The sequence below is a fragment of the Enhydra lutris genome, unplaced genomic scaffold (genome assembly GCF_002288905.1).
Source record: "Enhydra lutris kenyoni isolate GAN:26980312 unplaced genomic scaffold, ASM228890v2 scaffoldscaffold34, whole genome shotgun sequence".
Lineage (NCBI taxonomy): Eukaryota > Metazoa > Chordata > Mammalia > Carnivora > Mustelidae > Enhydra > Enhydra lutris.
Window position 1 is genome coordinate 6,969,592 of NW_019154118.1, and position 19,143 is coordinate 6,988,734.

The window sequence follows — 19,143 nt, forward strand, 5'->3', positions numbered from 1 at the left end:
GAATATTTACAATCCTCAAAAGAATCATACTTCAAAAATATTTAATGATGTGACAATGCTCATAATATAGTCTTAAGTTTGAAAAAGCAAGATGGGAAGGCCCTTTGAATATAATTCTAATTTTAGAAAACATATGACATATATCTTAGTTATGCTAATAACAGCTGGAACCCCAAATCCAGGTCCAGTCTGTGACCAGAAAAATCAAACAAATTTACATTTACATAAGTACGCATGTACCTAGAGCCCAGAAGATGATATAAACCATTTATTTTCTTTAAAATAAAGGTCACTGGGCCACCTGGGTGGCTCAGTGGGTTAAAGGCTCTGCCTTTGGCTCAGGTCATGATCTCAGGGTCCTGGGATCCAGCCCCACATCGGGCTCTCTGCTCAGCGGGGAGCCTGCTTCCCTTCCTCTCTCTCTGCCTGTCTCTCTGCCTATTGTGATCTCTATCTGATAAATAAATAAAATCTTTTAAAAAAATAAAGGTCACCTTTCAAATTATAATACTGAATCTACTTTGGAAGTATCTAGTATTTCCTTCATATTTGACAATCCCTTTGTCTTTAAATCTCTCTCTTCTCTCACCAAAGTCCTGCTTCGTCCTAAGGGAAAAAAGCATGTGGTTCTTGATTTTCTGGGTGTGATAGCAGGCTTATCCCAAAGGGGTAGCACTGCATTGCTTGTAAGCATTTTAGATTTTATAGACTTTTTTTTTTTAAGAATAAATTATCCACAGGGAAATAAGCACTTCTTTCTATCAATATTGACCACCTCTAGCTATCATAGTCAAAACCTCTTCACACTGGGTGGGAAATGCATGGGAAAAGAGAGAAGAAAATAGAAAATTTCTAGACAGACACACAAATGATTCACAGGATATAACTCAAAATATCATCAGTGGTTATTCCTGGGCTTGGGGATTCTGGATTACTTTAATTTTCTAAGTTTTACTTTCCTTTATCTTCAAGATTTTCTAAAAAGAACATATTTCTGCATAACTATGATTTTTTCTTTAAAAGAATACATTTGAAAAAGAATACCAAAATCTTTAAGCGATAAAATATTGATAAAATATAGTCAAACTATAAAATATTGATAAAATACTAGCCTTCAGTCAACCTCATATTCTTATCCTAACTGTATTCATCCCATTATAGATACAGATACACTTGGTGACTAGCAATTATTAAAAGGAACATGAACGAAAATATTCATCCCAGAGAGAAACTGGCTAATAGAGTGTTCAATATTAGCCTTGAAATTAAATATGTATAAGATATTTTCTCTTGGTTTGTTTCATTTATAATTACTCCTGAGTAATATCACTCTATATTTATCAAGAAATTGGATCATGAGGGTTGTTATTTTAGGATCAAAGTCAACCCGTTGGCAACAATTCAGATTCCAGTCATGTGAGACAATTGGTTTTTGGAGAGGCAATCATGTTATTAATGCTACTAGTTAATATGGGTCTTTCCCGGAGGTGGTAGAAGAGTGGTTTCTCAGAACCACAACCTCTGATCCAAACTGTCTCCAGCAACACCATGGACAGCCCTGTTCTGAAGTTCTAAAGGGGTCATTCTATCATCATTTATATGCATTCGTTATACGGAATTCAATAGATTACAGTCAATCAGCCAATCCTCTTGAGAAGGTTTTTCAACAAAGTGAGCTTTCAGGTACAGACCTTCTAAATGACTCATCACAGCTGAGGCTGAGACAGAAATGTCAACTTTGCTAATTAATTGTTGCTGTTTTGTCTACTTTTCAACTGACCTGGCAGATCCAAATTCCAGAAGGGGGTAAACTCTGACCAACACTTGAGATGCACTCATTTTTTTTTTGTTTTTTTTTTTTGTTTTGTTTTGTTTTTGTTTTTTGTTTTGCTTTTAGCAAATTCAGGCAGTGTGAATTCAGCCTAGTGATGAATGTGTCTTTCCCCTTCCAAAGCATCATCTGGACCAAACTGTACATTTTGGCGTCTGCCTTGACAACTCTAACAAGCAATCATTTTGACAGCAGACCATCTGTGTCGAACAATATACACAGTGTCTACATGAAACAGAAAGGGAAAGAACAGTGCCTAGGAAGAAATTATTGTCTGAAATGACCCTGGAGTTTGGTATTTAGAATCTCAGGGGAGACTATGTGCCAAAAGTTGAACATTCAAGACAAATTCCTGTCTTGAATGGTTTCAGGGACTAAGAGTCTCCCCTGAGGATGGAAATGATGAGAAAGAAACATTTAATAAACAACTACCAGCACTGGATTAAGAAGCTGACTCCAATCCTTTCTCTTCTGTTAACTGACTCTGTTTCCTGGGGTAAGGCACTTGACCTCTTGGTGTTCTGCCCTTTTTCTGTATTAATTAGTTGTGTGTTTCCTTGCATAAGTCACTTGGCATTGGTTTGTCTCTCCAATAAACCTCACCTTCTCCCTTTCTTCTAAGAATTTCCCTAGCTCCATTCAAACAGTGAGCCCACCACTCCCACGCTGGCCAAAATTCATTGCTCCAATCAAATTCTTTCCATTTTGTTTGGAATAGGGACTAAAAGATTCCAAGTCAAAATAATCTGTCTATTCTCTTGAATTCAGACACGAGATCTCTTGGCAGCAGCCATTTTCCATCATGTGTATGAGAAAGTTGAGAAAACTATTCTGTACAGAACAGAAGGATAAAATAGATAAATAAACAAAGAGAAGAAAGAAAAATCTTGGATGATCCTTGAAACCTAACTTTACTCTTCTCCTTGGATTTAAGGTGAAATTCTGGTATCTTATTCCTTCCTTCTTTTTTTTTTGCTTAAGCTAGTTTGTCACTTAGAAAAAAGGAAAGCTAAATAATTTAATATTTTACAGGAGATTTGCCTCTGATTTTTTCCCCATCTTTATATTGCTGTATCACTTATAAATCTTTGATTCTCAATAAGGAAAATAAATGACCTTCAACATGATCAGTATGCTGAATTATATGAGCCCTGTCACCCCATCCTGTTCTGACTTTCTATTTATAATTGTTTCTCTTAAGGCCAAAGTTTTGGTTGTGGTTAGAGGAGAATACAAAGACAAGAATATATTGTCTCTGTTCTCATGGAACAGTGGTGGGACATCCATACATAAAACCCATCAGCTCTTGATGCCAGCTTGAAGGGGAAGCCAGAGCAGGAAATAGCTTCTCCATCCCAGTGATTCTGAGGTCTTGTGACTGTGACTTCAGTAATATCAGAAATTGCAAATGAAAAATGCCATTTAAACGAGTGCTTCAGGTACTATGCAGCTGGCAAGACCTGACACTTTCAGATCCAAAGCAGGCTTTTGTGGGAGAATGAAATGTCTAATTATTGTAATAAGAGACCTACCTAAGGAGGGTCTCATTGCCTACAGCCCAAAACACATTGAAGACAATAGCAAGCTGAAGACTTGAATGGGTAATCAAGTGCTTGGTATATGGCCTTTGGAGTCGCAATTGTCTTGGTATTCTGGAACAGCTATCTGCTCACTGTCGTTTCTGTATGTGTTCAGTCTCCTGCCTGGCTTCTCCACTTGTGCGGATCCTCCTCTGGGAGCAGGGTCCCTCCCCAATAATTCTCCATTCTAACTTCATCCCTTGAAGGAAGCCTTTAGCCTGCTTAATCCCACACTGATTGTTTCCTCCTCTGATATTAACCCAATTCATCTGAAAATCATGCGGTGCCTTGTTAGGAGAATATAAGTTACTTTAATAATATCCAAACTTTCAGTGGCTTAATCCAATAGGTGCATACTTCTTGTTTATGAAGTAATACAAATTTCTAGGCATTTGATGTCTTTCCTCTAAATGGTGATCCAGGAACCTTCCATCATGCTCTCCTACAATGTGCTCCAAGACCCTAGAGTCCTCCATGTCCATCCAACAGACCAGAAATGCCATGCCATCTCCACCTAGTAGCGACAAAATTTTATTTTTCTTTTATTCCTTTGGAAAATAACTAATCACATGGTTTCACCAGCAATTGTGATGAGAATATGGATAACTCTTTCTGAATGCAACTCTAAACCATAGAAGTGGGAAATTTGAATTTTGGTTGATAGTTGTCTTTTTCACACATTTCTTGTACTTAAATCTCTTTCTGTGTGATACTTCTCATTTCAGCCATTAAAATTCTTTTTTTTTTACAAAGATTTTATTTATTTATTTGAGAGATAGAGAGAGAGAGAGAGAGAGAGAGAGAGAGAGAATGCGCACACACACAAAAGTGGGGTGGGGAGGGGCAGAAGGAGAAGTAGACTCCCTGCTGGGCGGACAACGTGATACAGGACTCAGTTCTAGGACCCTGGATCATGACTTGAGTGAGCCAAAAGCAGATTCTTCACCAACTGAGCCACCCAGGTACCCCCCAGTCATTAAAATTCTTGATGATGACCCAATAACATAATGTAATATACAAACTTGAACATATTTTGTTCTTATTTAACATGTCTTGATTGGTTTTCACTAAATTGGGAAAGTACCTAAGAATTGCATTGATGCCAAATTGCCCCAAAGTGCCTGGAAGTTACCCTGTCATCTGCTTTGAAGACCCCTAAAAATAAACAGATAAATGGAATGAAAATACTCTCTTAAAAATGTGATACTGTGTTTTATTCAACCATATTCAGTTCACAAACATTTATGCAGCATTTACAGTGCCCTAAACATTAGGCCAAATGTTTTGGTAAACTGGATGAGTATCTCAGAGACTGTCACCATGACAGAGAGCTAAGACTGACAAGAAAAGTCAGTTATGAACGTACAGACTGAGAGAACCACATACATATAGGTACAGAGTGAAGTAAAGTTGACAAGCAGACCAGAGAAGGGAGGTCCCTCACTTTCTATTTTGATCCACTGAGATGAGCCCTAGACAGAAGTCAGGAGGCCATGCCTCATCATGATAAAATCAGTATTACTAAGAAAAAAAAAATTGGTATAGCACACTATAAAACACTGTCATGTGCACCATATTGTTTCCTCCCACTACAATCCTTTGAGACAAGTGCAATAGTCATTTCTCTTTGGGAAGATTAAAAAAAAAACACTAAAGCTCAATTTCTTAAGATTATAAGAGTAATGAAGGGTGGAGGTTGGAGTTATTCGACTGACAGTAGTAAATTTTGTCGTTCTGTATTAGACACTTTCTTGGATTCTTTCAAACTTTATTCTTTTAAGTATATGTAAGTGAAGAGTCACAGCGGCAGTCACGGGCATCTCACCTTTTAGGTGCTGCATAACTAATCCTAATGAATGGGTGGGTTGGCATTTTACAAAGCTGCAGGTACCAGTTTGGATCACTAGGGGGCCATCACCAAATTGCTCCTTCTGGAAGTTGCGCTAAATTAGTAACTTGATTATATGTTTCCCCAAAAATGAGGAATTGAATTCAAGTCCCAACATACTAGCTTTTCTTTGAAGCGAGGACCAGCACGGAAAGAGACAGTGTCTTTCACTCGGAGCTCAGCAAGAACAGAGTTCACAAAGCAGCCTGGAGTCCACGTTTACTCCAGAACATCTTTCTATGAGAGCTATGCTGGATTGAGCGGTGTTACAGCTCCCTCTACTGGCCCTTCCTTAAACCACAACTGGAGTTTCGATGGACGGTGACAGTCTATGAGAATTTAAAATTGAATGCCAATCCGTCTTCCTCTTAAAGATATGCACTTACCCATGTGCAAAATAAGATAACTTCCTATAAACGTTATCTCACTTCCCCTACGTTTAAGGTTAGCTTTTTTATGTGTAAAGACATGACATTTAATGTTTCTTCTTACACTAAAATACCAGTAGGAAATGTCTCTGTTCTACCACCCCAAGTCAAAGTGGAATCATGGATGATATAGAAATGCAACAAGATCAGCATCTGTAAATCTGAGTATTTTTATAAAAGGCGCTGATCTGTCAAGTCATCTATATCTCCTTTCTTCTGGCTCAAAAGTGAAGGTCAATTTTAGTCTTCAAGGAGATTGCCAGGGAGGGCTCCCCTTTTAAAACCCCACATGCCACCTTCAGCCAGAACCCGGTTTGTGCTTCTTTTGTCTTCCTCCCACCCCACGCCTTCTTTTCCCTTCCAGATACTTCCACCCCCATTGTTCTCTCTGCCCTCCCATAAACCTGGGGCAAACTGTCGTCTGTAAGCAGCCATACCAGCCACAGCAGCTTGCATTCGTTAAAAGCTTTGCAGATGAGCTCAAACTCATATTTCATCTCATTCCCGAAGTCATCAGATTCAAGCTTGTCACATTCTTTGGACACAAAGCTCCAGGCATGTTTTATTCATTATCTGTTCTCATCTTTGAGACAGACACCTGCAACCTATTTCGGGGTCTGGAGATATCCATGGAGTTTCAACCTACCATGCATAGGTTTCTGTATCTTTCTTTGGGCCAGGACCCAGCTGGTTCACTGCAGCCACTCGGTGGCCCATCTAAGAACGAGGGTCAGTTGTTTATGAGGGTGTTTGTGCTGCTGGCATTTGAGGACAAAGTTGAAGCTAACATAGGAATAATTCTTTACTAGCTTTTACATCACATGACTTAAGTTCTAAACCATCTTCTTGAAATGCTTGAGGATGATGAAGAGAAACAAGAGTAAGTAATATTGAATTGAGGGCTGCTGGCCTGATTACTGTTCTGGAGCCCTGCATATAACCCTGTGATTCACTGACGGCAACCATAAGGGAGCACAGGATTAAAGTATGAAAGCTGTTTTGTCCCCCTTACTTTCAGGTGGCTATGGATAGCTGTTCTAGTTCTCTGCTTTGGTGTACCTACCTTTGAGGGAGGGTAATTGTAACTTGATCAATCACTTGCAAAAAATATGCCTTCTTTGTTAGATGCTCAAAAGCAAGTACATGGTATAGATTGTGTATCCTTTTTAGATCCCTGACCATAAGAACATGAGCAGAAACATTCTAAAATTAGGTGATATGGCAAATTCGTGGTAAAAATAAATGTACCTCAAGTATTCTGATTCTTTAGTCTGTCCTATAATAGTGTCTTTTTCAGATAATAAAGATTTTGATATTTTGAAATAATTGAAAATGTTAGAAGAAAATCAGAATTGGTTTAAGGTTTAGAAAGATTAACGAGCATACACTAACCAAGTCTACCCCAGCTTTCTATAGATGCTAATCTTTGTGCAGGGTGACAAAGCTTTGTTTAACTAACTAGCTAGCTAACTAACAAACTAAATATATAAATTAAAAAGGAAAGGTCCCACAAGGTTAAACACAAAATTACTTGCACAGAGAATTCTATGGGGAGACAGTATGGGAAGACCCCACTCTCTTTTCTTCCATTCGCAGAAAATCAAATCCAGTGCTAGGCCACAAGTCAATTGGTCGGTCAGAAAGAACTTGGACACCAGGCTCTAGACCTTTAGAGGGTTAATCCACTTCTGAAAAGGACAGAGTATTAGACCACAAAGGATTTTCAGTCTGTCCCAGTCTCACACTCTAGTGATCCCATGCTAGACAACATCATTTCCTCCTCCTCACCTGTTGAAGGAGAGAGACGTCATGCCCTAACATAGACCACGCTTTCCCAGCCATAGCCAACACAAAAGAGAAACAGTCACAGAAGACCAACAACTTCATACATATTTCTTAAGAGCACGCCTTGGCATTTTAAGACATATAAATATGTATGAGATATAATCTCTATTGTACCGGCACTTACAATTTGCTTGCATTTGTACAACTCACACGTGGCCTAAGCCAGTAAGATCAGTCGGGCTGCTGGTTAGCGGCAGAAAACTGCACTTACTCCTCGCTGCCTCTTTTTTATTTATTGTTCTAATCACTGGGCATAATAGCAGCCAAGCCATCGAAGGATGGTGCTGTGACAGGATAATGGTCTCCGGCTTTGAAAATAACGTCTCAGTTTCTCTGAGGCCTCTTCTTTGGCAGAAGGAGACCATTAGCTTGTCACATGTCCGGCTCTATTGACATTATCTTTTAATTACCCCCAAAGACCCATCTCCTAGGCAGTATGTCTGAGATTTTCAGAACACCGGGCTTTTTTTTTGGACTGACATCCTGATCCATTTTATCATTTAACTTCAGAAAGTCTAAGGTGGGGGAGAAGATTAAAGGCTTTTAGAGATGGGGAAGAGCATTATGGGAAGACACGGGGAAAGCTAGATTCATGACAATAATTAAAGGGAAAGTGAAGTAGCAAGGAAAGCAAGTTACTGTGCAAGAATTCCAGGAACAGATGTGTATGTGTGTGTGTGTGTGTGTGTGTGTGTGTGTGTGTGTGTGTCTATATGGACAAGCATATCATGTTAAGTAGAATATTCGAGACAAAAGTTAAGTTCTGAATTGAGTGTTTTTATAGTTTTGTATAGGGCATAATTAGAGAAGCAGAAGGCTGCCAAGTCCCAAGAATATTTGCTCTGCCCTCAACGTCTCTTGTGAGACACATCCATATATCTGGGTTGTCCTTTCTGCGGGCTCCATTGTTTCTGGCAAGTGTCGAAAGTGTTATTATGCCCACGAGGCTGGCCAGCTGTTCCCTATCTCCACTGAGGACAAATAAAGTAAATAAGCTTAAACTGTAGGAAGAGGCTAGGTGAGACAGGAGAAAGCAGTCTGGGGCCATGGAAGGTCTGAGATCTGAGAGTTGAAAAACGTGGGACAAAGAGGAATTCTTTGTTAGTAGCGGGTTCTGGCGTGGGAAGGTTTAGGGGTTGCATGGTCGGGAAACCCCAGGCAAGTGCGGGAGTTAGAAAGGAGGGACGGGGTAGAGCTTGTTACAGATGGCTGTCTCCGGCCTTGTGACAGAAAGGGATGGATACTGTAGGGGATTCCAGCGTGGGAGGTAAACTCCATGTCCTCTCTTGCTTCCGGGCTGGGATTCTGCCTTCATCCTTTTAGCGGCTGTGTGGTTCCCCTCGAGGTCATTAGTGAGGAAAATGAGCTCTGCACAAATGTCTTTGTCTTGGTATAGCCCTGTGACCCAGTTAACAGTGACACCAAAGCAGCTATGTGGGGATGTGCACTCCTCCTTGTCCCAGCTCTGGGAAAGATGGCTCCCTGCCCATGTTTCCAGCTCACACTAATATCATGGCTGCCAGTCCCTGATTAGAGACCTCCCTGGGGCTTCACTTGTAGCCTGTCTCCTTTCCCCGAAGCCCCACCCTCTTCTACATTCCAGAATCCCCTCCCTCTTCCTGTTATTGTCCTGCTCCTCTCTGATAAGATTACATTTGTCCCTATGAAGAGGAATTTTTCTTTCCTGCACATTAATGTTTTTCAAAGGCTCGCTAATGAAAAGATCTCTATCCTAACGCCAGATAATTTATACTAAGTGTTCGGGGATCTGAGAGAGGAATAGGAGGGCCCAGGGGGTGTGGGAGCCCTGATACTCCTTTAATCACTTATGAAACATTTGACAAACTATCACCACGCTTCTGATTCTGGTTTCCAAATGTAATTTTGTTTTGGCTACAGGGAAAGGAATTGCATTTTACAAGCTAGAGTTAATAGTTCATCTGTGAAGGAGAAAGACTCACAAGACATGAGTTTTCCAATGTTAATTTTGCTACTGTGCTTAGTCGCTAACACAAGTTACATCAACTCTACCTCAGCTTCCTCATTTGTGAAGTGGGGCCATTAATCTACCTCTGGGCTCCTATGGGGGTTAATGACATATCATGTCAACCGTGCTTTATACGTGGGACATATAAATATAAGGCACTTTGATCCCTGAACACATAAATTGTGATTTGAGGTGAATTGTAAGAAACAGGCCCTATAAGGGGTTTTAGAAAGTTTAGACATCATCTTCGTCCCCAAATTCAGCTCCCAGCCAGGTCTCACTCAAACTTTGTTTAAAAATACTGTAGAACTCTGTTCAGGCTTGACCAAATGGAAAGTGCTCCTCAGCGAGTATTTTATAGATGGCAAAATTGAGCCCCAGAAAGTACAAGAGAATTATTCAAGTTTGTGTGCATCTTTTAACAGCAAAACCAACCCTCTGATTTAGCTCAGACATGAGATACCTGGGCTGGGTCCTTTCTAGTCAAACATGTAGTTTCTTCTGTCAGGACCATGAATATTGTGATTGTCCTTAAAGTCATGTTGGATCTAAACCAAACAGACCTTGGACCTACTTTGGGCTCCCCAGCATGCAATTTAAATTTCATGCTTAGATTTAAATTTACAGTCCTTGCATTTCAAGGCTGTTGCTGATCTGCTGAACCAACTATCTTCTGGCCTGTCTTCCTGTTTCTGTTGGCTCTTCTGATTTATACCCCTCTTGGCCCTGACTGAGCCACTTGGCTTGCTAGCTAACCAGAAGTTGTGGCTGCAGGGCGGTTGGCTTTGGTCCATTTATCAGTGGTTCAGAGAATTTGACATCCCATAGTGCAGTGGCAAACCTTGCCACCCCACCTGGAAATAATAGAAAACTGTTTCCACCAAAGCCATAAGAACACAGGGAAAAGCCACTGAATTCATATGAAAGTGAGGCTGGAGACTCAAACCCCCAGGAATCTTTGGGGAGAACTGTCATTCTGAAACCAGGATGCATGTGAGATTCATCTGAGGAGATCGTGAGACATTTGGATGCCCAAGACCCAGCCTAGACCAACCAGTGGTTCACCAACTAGAACATTCATCATTAACATCTGTAAGGATTATTAAAACCAATTGTTGGGTCTCTCTCACCGAGTTTCTGATTCAGTAGGTTTGTGGTGGGGTCTGGGATTTTCAATTCTAACGTGTTCCTGGATGAGGCTGATGTTGCTGGTCTTGGGATCTCATCTTGAGAAATACTTTCCTCAATCAAATATCTTGAAATTTCTTTTTTAAAAGTTCCCTTGGTGATTCCAGTGTGCCACAGAACTTGAAAACTACTGACAATAGAGAGGAACACAGATACCAGAGCATCATAACTCTAATCTTCTCAAGACAATGAGTCCTGAATCTTCTCAAGAGTGCATCCTTCTGGGATGCCTGGGTGGCTCAGTGGGTTAAGCCTCTACCTTCGGCTCAGGTCATGACCTCAGGGTCCTGGGATTGAGCCCCACGTCGGGCTCTCCGCTCCTCGGGGAGCCTGAGCCTGCTTCCCCCTCTCTCTCTGCCTGCCTCTCTGCCTACTTGTGATCTCTCTCCCTCTGTCAAATAAATAAATTAAAAAATCTTTAAAAAATAAAAGGAGTGCATTCTTCTGATAATCAGATGACTAGGCCTTTGCTTCTGTGGAACATGCAATTTAATTGGAAGGACACTCAGAATGCACCAAAATATTCCTTCCTTTGTTCCTTTCACCCCTTCCCTTCTCCTTAACAAGGAGCTTAAGCTTCCCAGAGGACATATGTTTACTCTGCTTTAAGACATCAGAAAAGCTAGCCTGAGTTTCCTGATGGATGCTGGAAGAAGTCAGAAACTTGACCTCAGATGCCCACCTCATCTCTGTGGTCTGCAAGTATTTCTAGCTGAAAGAACAGCAGAGCTGGACACTGTAACTGAAATGCCAGAGGTCACTAAGTTGGCCTCATCGTGTTTATCAGCAGACCCATTCGGTCAGAGAAGACGGGGCATGAGGACAGCTTGCGTGAACTTCTCACCCTCTGCAGTCAGTGGGATGATAATTCCTAAACTGGAAGGGGTGGATATTGACCTGATAGCCATTAATTAAGGATAGCTAATAATCAATTAATATTGATCTGTTGTATGATCAAGTTCTTTGTATATGCTTTCTTATTTAATTTAATCACATCAATCTTATGAGACAGACATTAGGTTTCTATTTTACAGAGGGGACAGTAGAGCACAGACAGAGAAAATAGTTTGCTAAAGCTCAGAAAGCTGGATTCCTACCTCTTTAAGTCTAACCTGGTACACCACTGAGTACTGGAGATTTCTGTCCAAAGGACAGATCAAGAGGGGAACGGGCAGCACCAGGGATCTAAGGTATGGCATGTGCTGAGAGACACAAATATTTTTGCATAAAGGAGGTGCTAATGAGGCTTAACAGCAAGGTCAAGATGGTTCAGAAGACAGTGATACCAACTTCATTGGCATAAGGCCTCCTTTCTGGGCTAGGATAGTCCTTGATCAGTGGAAAAACAAACACAACAAAAGCTTGAAAACCTGATTCTCATTAACCAAAGATACTGTCAACATGACGTAGTAATTTATGCATATACCCTTGACCCCTGGATAACTCGGGGGGTCAGGGTTATTGACTCCCACACAGTTGAAAATTCATGTATAACTTTTGACCCCCTTCAAAAAACTTAGCTACTACTAACCTACTGTTGACTGAGAGACTTTCTGATAACACCAACAGTAAATTAACACAATTTTGTATGTTATATGTATTCTATAATGTACTCATATAATAAAATAAGGTACAGAAAAGAAAATGTTAAGGGGTGCCTGGGTGTTAAGGTTAAAGCCTCTTCCTTTGGCTCGGGTTGTGGTCCCGGGATCCCAGGGGGATCGAGCCCTGCATCGGGCTCTCTGCTTGGCAGGGAGCCTACTTTCTGCCTCCCCAGCCCCTGCTTGCCTCTCTGCCTACTTGTGATCTCTCTCTAAAAAAAAAAAAAAAAAAAAAAGTTAAGAAAATAATAAGGAAGAGAAAACACATTTTCAGTGCTGTACTGTATTTATGTAAAAACATCTGTGTATAAGTGGATTTGCACAGTTCAAACCTGTGTTGTCTAAGGATCAACTGTACATGGAAAATTAATTTGCAAAATCGGAAGATATGCAGTGATTTGTTTACATTGATAAATGTTTTTCTACACTATGATTTTTAACGAGTGAATCTCATTACGCTCTGTGTGTGTGCCATATTTAACCTATGGTAGGACTAGCTTTTATCCAGTTGTCCTCTTTGTACTGTAAAATTATGGTAAAGATTATATCAAATTCTACATCTTTACTTATTTTTAATGTAAAATTCCTATGACTTGAAGTGCTGGGTCTTATGTAGGCATATCTTTAAGGTCTCTGATCGTCTTCCTAAATTGCTGGTTCACAGCACGTCATGTTAGTGTGACGCCCCATGGAAGGAACAATTTGTTGCAGGCCCTGTGTTTTCCTGGCGTGGCGTGCTGACGAGAACGGCTTGCTCTGCAGGGGGCGCTGCTTTTGGATTTAGCGGCTACCTGCTGCCCCTGCCTTGAGAATGGACAAAAAAGACTTCATTCTCACGAAATCCCCTATAGCAACTCTCCATAAAGTTGATTCTTTGCTTGCTTTTTTGAAGTTAAAGAATTGCCTTTATTTTTTGCAAATTAAGACTATGTTGATTTTGTGTATTTTTGAATCAAAAGCACCTTTGTCTTCACAGCACGAGTTGGAGGACGCACAAGGAGCTAGAAAAGAATGCGATACTTACCGTGATTGCGGGTTGGGCATTTCCCTTAAAGTACTTTTGCATATCTTGTCATTCTTAGCGCTGTTTCTAAAGAAGAACTTTATCTCAAGCAAAAATCACAAAAGGCAGAGCTTGGCCTCCAGAGATGTAGCTCAGATTCTCAGGCCTAGTGAAGAACTCACAAAATTGTCTACAAAAAAAGGTTTTATTTTGTTAAAATAGTTTTCCACCTCCATCGTCAAAAGGTGCTCATGTCTGCCAACCTCAAAAACACGCTGGGTATTAAGGCTCTTTTTTTTTTTTTTTAATTTATTTATTTGACAGAGAGAGATCACAAGTAGGCAAAGAGGCAGGTGGGGGGTGGGGAGCAGCTCCCTGCTGAGCAGAAAGCCCGATGCGGGGGCTCGACCCCAGGACCCTGAGATCATGACCTGTGCTGAAGGCAGAGGTTTTAACCCACTGAGCCACCCAGGCACCCCGGTATTAAGGCTTTTAAATCGCATTTTGATAGGTAAAAATTAGTGTTCATTGAAATGTGATTGGCATCTCATCCTACTACAAAATAATAGTTTTAAAAAACTTATTTCACCAAATAGGATTTCTGCATTAGTCATAGGTATATCAACACCATTGTAATGAAAAATGTTGACTTAAATCATGGGGGTGGGGAGATAGGGTGGCTGGGTGAGTGTTGTGAATTATGTAAGACTGATGATTCACAGACCTGTACCCCTGAAGCAAACAATACATTGTATGTTAATTTAAAAAATTAAAAAAATAAAATAAAAAAGTGGTAAAACTCCAAAAAGAATCATAGTTTAGACTTATTAGCGCACTTAGCCACATCTTTCTCTTCATGCCTCTAATAGCCTCTTTCTTCACTAACTCTAGGTTTTCTGACTTAGAACTCCCAGATGAAGTGTGTGTGTGTGGGGGGGGGATTATTTCCCGGAACCCTTTGTGTTTTGGAACTAACGAAAGGAATAGTTTCTCTTTAGGAAAACCAGCATTTCTATTTGCGTCTTCATTTTTCTACCGTACTCCACCCCCTTGTTAACCACCTCATTTTCCAATTAACCTGAGGATCCCTGATTCTGGGGGTGAGAGGCGAAACAAAGAGTTGTGCAGACAATATATAATACCCCCACGAGGGCGTCAGAATTTGACAGCCTTCAATAGGTTAATTTTTCAAAGCGGTAAGCTGATATTTCTGTATAAAATGCACATCTGCAGGGTAAATGGTATTAAGTGTTGGTGAATTATGGTCCCAGCCTAGGGGTCACTTGAGCTTCGTTGCTACAAGCACCTTAATGCTTTTTTGAATGAAGGCTCCGCTAATTGCTTCCATATGATTCTCCCCTTGCCCCTCCTCTCAACCTCCATCACTGGCCCCACCCCCTCCCCAATTGTGCTTTGGCACACACAGGAATAATGAGCTATGAAATTGTACCATGTTGATTGGAGGCTGATGTTGGAACAGAACCTGCCATTTTCCCCTGGATTTGCTTTGACTCTTGAAGTTCAGACAGCTTTGGGGTCAAGTCCCAGAAGCCCTAAGTCCGCCCCCCTGCTCCTGAGTCCCCCATTCCTTTAAACCACTGGGAGTGCACACTTAGACTGTGAAAGGGAAGGCAGACCATTAATTAGCTTGACTGTTATGCTGTCTGGTGGAAGCGGGATCTGAGGGCATTTTAAAGGGTGTGTTGGCATGTTGATGGGAAGGAGGGAGGCGAGAGGGGTTGTAAGTATTTACAAAAATTGCCACCGAAGGATCCCCTGTGCGAGCCAAGCTGGACCCAACGTTAGCCTTCTGAGGTTTGCCTCCTCCCCACCCAGGTTCCCATGCAAAGTCTGAACCCGGGCACGCTGGAAGGAGCAAAGAGACACAACTCACGCGGGCCTCTCGGATGGAGGTTACATTTTTAAATATTGTCGATTTAGCTAAAAGAGGACCAGCGGGAGACCTGGCAACAGGCACATATGAAGAAGCCCTGCATTAATCAGGCAACTCTAGCGCACCCGGCGCTTTCTTAAGGGGGGATGCGTGGGCTCTAACTCCCCTGTATTGGGTGGGAGATGCCCGATGAACACGTCCCCTTTTACCAGGAAGGAAACAAGGCTCCGTGCATCAAGCCGCTTGCCCAAGATTACAGCTCAAATCTTACAGATGGAGGATCTGGATCCACCCTGTGGAGCGCCGGACTTCAAAGCCTGTGCTCTTGGGCAGCGTCGGTTAGTGGTACATGGGTGTGTGGTTCTGGAGTTGAGTAACCCAGAAACACGCAGTTTTCACGTCTGGAAAGTGAGCACGGTCTTTCTATATACCTTACATAGCTATTGTGAGGTAAGACAGGGTCAGCTAAGAATGCATGCGTGGCCATGAACACTGTGCACCTACTGAGCACTCAGAAGATGTTAACTGGGGGCACCTGGCTGGCTCAGTGGGTTAAGTCTGACTCTTGGTTTCAGGTGAGGTTCAGATCTCTCGAGTAGTGAGATCGAGTCCCACCTCTGGCTCCACACTCATCAGGGAGCCTGCTTGGATTCTGTTTGCCCCTCCCCCACTCTTTCAAATAAATAAATCTTAAAAAAAAAAAAAGGAAGAAAGAAAATGTTAGTTGTTATTCATCCTGCATTTTGTTGTTATTAGAATTTCTGTTTCCTCCTAGGATCCACCAATCACCGCTGCCTCCTAATCCTTGATACTCATGAAGGCCTAGAGCTCCTCATGCCAAGCTATCCTTGACTTTAAGCCCAGCTTCGTTTCCTGATCAGTCCAGCTTGAAGTGATTTTGGCTTTTCTCGAATTCCTCTAGCGCTACCTGTCCTATTCTCCTGGTAGTAGGAGGAGGGGCACGCACTGCCCCTTCCCTTTAATTGCATTATTGAACTAGTATTTTCATTTTATAGCTATTTAATGCCCCTCCATGTTTATGGCTTATTCTCCCTCAACTAAACTATGGGGGTCTCTGTAGGGTAGGGGTCTCACATTTCTTTGAGTTTCTTAGTGCACCTGGTTTGAAGCCACACAGACATTGCTGGTCTGAGAAAGTTTGAGAATTCTATCTTATAACATTTTAATAAAGAGGATAAACCCTCATTTTAGAGATCCTTTAAGAAATTTGGTAGAATTTGTTTTTATTCCCCGTATTTCTGGTCTGGTCTGTAGTCCGAACCTGGCCGGACCACTCAGAAGCACCTGCAGGTCTCAGGCCCTGTGACTGATGCTGGCCATCTAGGTGTGAACCAGTAATTGGAATTCGCTTTTGAGACCATTAGATGTTGTTGGGCGGAAAACAAAAACAAAAATAAAAACACCTAAGTAGGAAAAACAGTTAAAAAAATTTTTTGACGAAAGTTTTATTCGTATTTAAAAGTTCTATTTTCCCACTATGGATCTGCGCTGGTAACCACATAAATGGTGACATTTATGTATCTTTACCCAGCAAAAACTCCTGCTGAATGTGTTTATCGTCAAGGTTCTTTCAGACATGTTTTATAAAAGCTCAACACAAACTAGCTTAAGTGAAAAGGTTGCAAGGGATGAATTGAAAAACCAAAACAGCTTTCAGGGATCTTAAAAACTGATATCCCGGGATGGCTTTGTGGCTCAGTTAAGCGTCTGCTTTCAGCTCAGTTCATGATGCCAGTGTTCTGGGATCAATTCCTATACCCCACATCCCTCATTGAGCTCCCTGGGAGCCTGCTTCTCCCTCAGCCCTTCCCCCTGCTCATGCTCTCTCTCTCACTCTTCACTCTATCTCTCTCTCAAATAAGTAGAACCTTTATATATATATATAATATATATATATGTATATATACTATATATATATAAACTGATATCCAAAGCATCTTCTCTCTCTTTCCACACTTTTTTTTTTTTCTTTTTCTCTAGGCTGTAGATCTGTTCTTTGTCTTTTTTCAGCTCTGGGATTACTTTCTCAAAGCTCCTTAAGAAAGTTTTCTCTATCAGCTCCATTTAGAAAACTACTTTGGGAGAATTCTGATAGAAACAAGAATAAGGAATATTCTAATTACCACAGTCTGGGTCGCATTCATTCCCACCCAACCCCTGATATAGTCAGAAAGGCCAACTTCACTGCCTTATCACTCTTTTTAAAAAATGTATATATTTTGAGAGAAAGAGAGAAAGAGTGAGAGCGACTACAGGGACGGAGGGAGAGGGAGAGAGAGAATCTTAAGCAGACTTCATGCCCATTGCGGAGCCTGTCGTGAGGCTCGATCTCACGAGCTTGAGATCATGATCTGAGCCAAAATCAGGAGTCCGACACGCAACCAAATGAGCCACCCAGGCGCCCCATGCTTAATCACTCTTAACAATCTTAAGACAGGTAGGATAAAAGGTTAAACAATTGAATGTTATTAGGTTATTTTGTCTTGCACTTATTCATTATGTATTTATTTAACAAGTATTTACTGAGCACTGAGGAGGGAATGAACAACAGCCATGGTTACTACTCTTGTGTAGCTAATACTCAATGGAGAGTGGCAATTAAATAATTCCTAACAAAGTGAGGTCAGTGTCATGGGACAGAAAGTTCAGGGTGCTCCAGAAGTATCCCACAAGACCTCCTAACTCAGGGGAGGGTTGGATTCTAGGAGGAAGTGACGTTGAAGCTGAGATTTGAGAAGTGAATTATAGCTGGCCTAGGGAAGAGGAAGGGAGAGAACATTTGGTGCCTTTGAGAATGCCTAATGATAACATTTATTTGTGTTCATGTCTTCTCTCCTCTACTGCTCCCTAAGAACAAGATAAACGAGTTGTTCATCTATGTGTCTTTCATGTTTTCTTCAACAGGGCATTTCCCAGAGTAGGTGTTCACAGTGATATTAACATCTATGTGGTAATTAATGTATGCCAGGTACTATTCTAAGTACTTGACATTATTAATTGATTTAATCCTCCTAGCAATTCTATGAGGTAAACGAATTTATCAACATTTTTAAAACGAGTCAACCAAGCCACAGAGAGCTTGGGTCATTAGTACAAATTTACAGAGCTAATAAATTCTGGGAGCCAAAATTTGAGCCCAGGAAGTTTGATGTCAGAGTCCAAGAGCTTATCCTTTATGCTATATCATCTATTGAATGATGGATGGACAGATGGATGGATGGACAGATGAATAAGAACAAAACTGAAGGCATAGGACCCAAGAAACAGAGCAACTAGGGATAATGCCCAACAGAAATAACACAGGGCTGAATGCATCTGTCTTAAACACCACAGACATACAGCTGATCAGTTAACCATGGATGTTGTAATGCCTGGTTGGAAAGCTAGGAAGTACTTTCCCAGGGTTACAAATCAGTTCCTCAAAACTATACCGACTCTCTTTGCAATACGACCTTACAAAACTGCAAACAGGGGGCTTGCAATGTCTGAGAATAATCTTGTATCCCAGTGTTCTGAACTCCAAAGCTTTGTAATTCCATTTTTTCTTGATTTCCCCAGATCTCTCCAATCATCGTCCAGCACCCCACCTTTGTTAAGAGTCATAAAATAGCCATAAGTACTTGAAAGACATCCTAGAAGGTGATTTGTTTGCCTAACAAGTTAGAAGTCCAGCTTATGGGTCTGTTCAATTTTGGTGAAAATAAATGACATTTCTGAAGAGTTTATAGCTTAGCATTTCAGTATCCATTTAACAACTATTCAGCTGGTAAAGGATGAGCTCCGTAGAGCTGATGGCTATTTTATCTGAGGTATAATATTACAGAATAATCCCAGTGATTGACCTTGGCTCCCAAATCTCCAGTATGGATATCGCCTC